The sequence below is a fragment of the Parasteatoda tepidariorum genome, chromosome 7, assembly GCF_982258835.1.
Source record: "Parasteatoda tepidariorum strain Cologne lab strain chromosome 7, Ptep-v5.0, whole genome shotgun sequence".
Taxonomy (NCBI): Eukaryota; Metazoa; Arthropoda; class Arachnida; order Araneae; family Theridiidae; genus Parasteatoda; species Parasteatoda tepidariorum.
The window spans coordinates 45,853,909-45,859,908 of NC_141761.1; positions in this window are offsets into that span (position 1 = coordinate 45,853,909).

A 6,000-nucleotide genomic window follows, 5' to 3' on the forward strand; every position below is an offset into this window, starting at 1 on the left:
CATTTTCGGAACATTAGTATTTCAAGGGTTCTATTTCTTCAGATTTCAAGTGACTCATTCAGTTGTGTTTTTTGTACTCCCCCACCCGTCCAGCATTGATATGCGTCTATGCTGGGCTCACGAAAGCTGCTGTGCAGTGGAAAAAGGAAACTTAATTCAAGGGTGAAAAGATGTATTACGGCCCCAGATCAAACTTTATTGTGAGTCTCTTTTTCAAAGTACAAAAAGTATTTAATTTCCGTATTTTAAAATTTTTTAAAGACTATTTATGCAAAATTGTAGTTTTTATATAGATATGAAGAAACCTGCCATTTCCTTTTGTAAAAGCATTGAAAAAGTTTTTGTAGAGAACTTCAGCCCTCCCTGTCGCAGGGACAATTATTAATCTCTTTTCTCTCCTCCCCTTTGACTACATCAAATTTAAATGACATGTATAATTTCTTCAATTGTCAAATGAAATAGAAATGTCAACTCCTTTTTTACTGAAGTTCTAAATTTCCTTAGAGTTAAAATGGTACCAGGTATTACTCTACTAGTGGGATAGGACTGAGATATTTAACTTTTTTTCTAGAAAATATGATTTATAAGAAAAGTAGTACAGTCCACAAAATAGATAATGGACCACCCTCAGAAATTTTTTATCTATTGAAAAAATCCTTACGTTCCAGAACTCATTCTCAATGCTTCGAGAGGGTGACCTCAAATATGCTATTTAATTGGTGAAGACATTTTAAACAACGAAAAGGGACACAAAAACTTTTTTTCTCTGAATAAACATACCTATTTTTGATGGATTCGTATTTCTGACCCCCAAAACATAATGGAGTGGATAGCAGCAATCTGGGAAATATGGTCTCCATAGTTTGGTCAAATTGCGATTCAAAGTTTGGACCCCTTAATGTAAATTTTACTTTTTGCGTATTTCACCATATCTCGAGAAATTTTAAATAGAATTGAAAAATTTTGCATACAATTATAATATTCATGTAGCCAAAGGCAATTAATTCTAAGCAAAAAATTTTAACATTTTAAATTTTAACATTTTTTATTATTTTATTTAAATATTAGTCGAAAAAAATTACAAGGCATACAATTTTCTATATCAATTTAAAGAACATAATTTAACACAAAACTTGAGTGAAATTGGTGGAATAATTCCAGAGAAATCGAATTTTCAGAACACGACTTTTTTGAAATTTTACCATAATTTTAAAATGAAAATTCTATCAGTGTACAAAGAATCCACTACCGGGAATTTTTGATATATTTTTGCTTTTTTTGTTTTTTACTTATTATAAAAGGAGAAATTAATATAGATTTATCAAAAGAGAAAAACAGCTTTTTAATAAAAATAATTGCTATTCCTCACCTATTCCTCACCTATTTGAATACTAAAATATCAAAAAGTAGTTTGACTGCAATGCCTACAAGTTTAATATTAACTCTTGCTTATATTTTCAAAATTAATGTGTTCCATTAACAGAGAAGCAAAAAGCTAACTCAAAGGGAAAGTTTCGTATAAAGAAAAAAAATGTTTGATAAAAAACAGATGATACTTCGATCAATTATAAGACTGATAATATTTTTTCGCCAAAAAAGTTTTTCCTAAGTTTACTTGGAAAGAATCGAGAAGATACTCTTGTTTGTGTCACAATTCACGAAGATAGGCAGGTCCTCTAAAAAGTAATGATGGCTGACAATCATTCATTTCTTTCTTCTGCACTAGAAAAAAATGTAATGTTAACCTAACGTAAAATATTCCAAGGTTGCCGAAAATGTGATGATCTATAATGTGCAAAATGTTTAAGTGTGAGATAATTTTAGAAGCTCATTCACACAGATTTTAAATTAGTTTTAAGTTTTAAGACTAAACGTGAATTAATATTTTTCTTCTAAATAAAAGTTTTACCTATATATATATATATATATATATATATATATATATATATATATATATATATATATATATATATATATATATATATATATATATATATATATATATATATATATATATATATATATATATATATATATATATATATATATATATATATATATATATATAAGTTCAAAATGAAGAATAAAACAAGGAAAAATAATAGTCTCTTAAATAAAAATTCATCCTTTTTTTTTTAAACTGTTGTTTGTTATTATTTTACTTATTATTCCCCCCCCCCCTTTTTTTTCCATTTGTCTATTATTTTTCTTTGTTTTCTTCTTCATTTTGAACTTATCTAATGAGTTCTGCTTACTTGCAGCTTAAGCGCAATAAAGGAAACTTATTGTTTTTCTTAACTTTCTTTGTGTTTTCTTGTATCTATTTATTATATATATATATATATATATATATATATATATATATATATATATATATATATATATATATATATATATATATATATATATATTACATATATTACATATATATATATATATATATATATATATATATATATATATATATATATATATATATATATATATATATATATATTGCACAGCTGACAAATTTATATGTCAGCTGTAATTGCGCTGTTTTTATCAGTGCATATAATAGTACAAGTATTATATAGTACTTGTATTATATACGACTTAGAAGCAAACAGCATTGATCAGAATCTCAAATAAGACTGATAAAAAGCGTTAAAAACAAGTCATGACTTTCCTATTAATCTTAATCTTAGGCATTAATCTTAGTGTTAAGCGAAAACGTGAAACTTCGCTAGTGTTAAGCGAAAACGTGAAACTAGTTTTATTTAAATTAAGAGTGTTACACAACAGCTATCACGGTCAACATATTACGGTAGAAATGGATTTTACGCTAAAAAGTGATGGCACCCTCAGTCTATATGGAATTTTTTTATAGTGTAGGTTTCGTTTAAATGTGTTTATTTAGAAAGATGAAATAATGAAGTAATGAATTGTTTTAGCTTGAAAAAGACATTAAATAAAATAATTCAAATTAAAAATTTTAAAACATATGTATTTCCTTTCATATTTCATTATCAATTCTAGATCATTTTTTTGTTTTGCAATAACATTTTCGTTTAATGATTAAAGAAATATATGTTAATGATTTATAAGGTAATAATAAATATTTTTAAAGAATCGTTAAAACTTTCAAATTATTATTGAAAGCGAATCTATGCCATCAACTAAATATATAACGAAAATGTTTCCAAAATCCTTCCTCAATCTTTCCTTAAATCCTTCTTCATCGAAGTGTAATGAGGGAGACTGTTAATCAGTATAACAAAACTGGAATGAAAACTAGACGGTCAAAGGAATGATATCCCTGGTCCACAGCATAGAGTTGGTCCACAGAGCCATATGGTCGAAAAGGAGTTAGCCTCATAACTGGAATATCACGGGTTCGAATCCCTCTTTGTACGTGGGTGTAATTTCTCTCTCCACTCCGCCTGTTCTCTTGTTGTTGGAGTGACGTTGAATCATCTATGTGGTACCCATGAAAAAGTCATCAACGATGAAGCAAGTACTTTTTGTTTTTAAAAATAAATTAGAAAGACAGAACATTTCTTCACTTTTGACGAAGTTCATTTCTTCACAGTAGTAAAGACAGTTATTTCGTCATTTTCACAAACTGGTCGCTCGAAGCATGTACCAAGAAATGGTTTCGTCAAAAACGATGAAAGTTTCATGAGATTTGAAAATTTTTTTCTTATAGTACAATGAAAAGTTTTATCAATATTTCAGTCCAGCTGGACTTCCAAATAGCGAAGTGAATTTTCGATTTAATGAACTTTTCTTTGAGATACACTTTCCCTATTTCCCAAAATATATCAGAACATTTCAAACTTGTTAACGCATTGTATGGGGGGAATGATATTGAATTGTTTTTCGTAGCCACTTAACTTTTAGAGAAAGCAGTTAAATCCCTTTCCTTTTTTGTTTGCATTTCAAGTGAAAAACTCAGACAAAATTAACGGATTTTATCAGTAGCAATTAAATTTAACAATGCACGTGGTAATGTATGTTTAAAATTACTTTTGTAATAAATGCAGCTATAATTTGTTACGTAAATTTAGCTTTTTTTAGTTGAAAATGTATGTGGCATGATACTGTAATACTGGATAATGTTTTGCTCTATTCTTGCTTTCCATGCAGATTTCTTACATATAGTGCGGCTTTCAGGAGAACTCCTCCAGACACCCGTCTCGCGTCGTGGCGGGTACTATGGTTACGAGGGATGGTCTCTTCGAATAGGTGTGTGCGGGGAATAGTTTTCTCAATCTTAATCTTAGTGTCTCCATCTTAGCGTAGGTCGTCGTGAGTAAACGAATCGACACCTTTATTCCTCCATTGCACCCCTATTAGAGATGTGCTCTCGCTTGTTACCATAGCAGCAGACAGCCCCAGACTTTCAGTCTGGAGGAGTTCTCCTCAAAGCCGCACTATAGTTAAAATTTATAAAATAAATAGTAGATACTAGTTTCCATATTAAAGGTGTATCAATTGCTATTTCAATTACGTCCAGTGATTATGAATTTAAAACCTGTTTTGCGTTGTTTAAGTATTTAAAAATGTAATTTTCTGTTCAACGAATTTTCCATATAACGAACTTATTATCGGGATTTAGCGACTTCGTTAAATAGAGATTCGTCTATAATTAGAAATACTTTACTGATTATCAGCATTTGAAACTGATTTAAAGTTCATTGTAAAGAAAAGAGTCTTAATTTTTATTTTTTCAACTTTTCACCATGATCAAAATTTAACAAAACATTTATGTTTTAAAACTTTTTATAATATGCAATGTTTTAAATGTTAAAAATAATTTTATTTTGCTATTGATGTTAAAAACAACAGAAATCTCAGAAAAACACAAATCAAAATTTTCATATAATGAAACATTATTTTGAAAAGACATATTGGTTTAACTATTATAAATTATAAATTATTAAAATGCTGAAGAACTTTTTAATTAAAAAAATATATTTATTAATAATTACTAAGATTAGCCCAACTTCTTCATTAAAACCACAATTACTTTATTGTTTTACTTTTCTAATGCCAGTTTTTCATGGAAAATGGTTATTAATAATTCAAAGCACACATATATAAAGGATTTTTAAAGCCCTAACTCGCTTCTGAATCAAAGTTCTATAGAACATAACTACAATCATATATCACATTAAATAGGTGAAATGTAAACATTCATGTCAATTTCCCATTAGACATACGATAATAGTTTTAAGTATCATTTTCTTCACGCTATAACTCTCACGCTAAAGCGAAGTTAAGAAAATATCAGTTTTATAAAAAGAATTGTTTCAAGAAAGTTCGAAGATGATATTCGGTGATGCTTTTTTTCTTACATCGAATTAGGCCATCTTCATATGAAAGACAAAAGTAACCATTTCGAAATTTTCTAACTTTCCAAATTTTTGTCCAGTGTTGTAAAATATAAATTTGCGATATTTGAGGAAGTTTATATTTCTAATTAGCAAATTTCCCATACATCGTTCCATACCATAAAGATTTACATTTAATTTAAACTCAGTTCGCAAACTGGTTTTTCAAAATATTAAATATTTTTTAATAAATAAAAATTATATTTGTTCTTTACAATGAACTTCACTGCGTCTAAGATACTATAAGAACAATACTTAAAGCACACCTCAATTTGGCGATCAATTTACAATTGAAGCTTTTTTTTTTAAATTTTAAAATGATCTTTATTTTATTATATATCGTCATTCAAGCCCTGCCTTACGGCGAATCGCAAACAATCATTTATCCATTACCTACTTTCAATGCCAACATCGTCGCAATTTTTGTATCGAAATCTGAACTACCATTGAAAATTCAAGCAATGCAAGCAGCTGTCTTTCTTGGCGTAAAAGAGGTCAATCGATTGTATCCAAATATTAATTTCAGTTTAAAACTCAAAAATGACTCTCAGACTTGTTTTACTAACCATGCTGGTGCTTTTGCGGCTGAAGAATTCTACAATAATGATGTAACGGCTTTTATCGG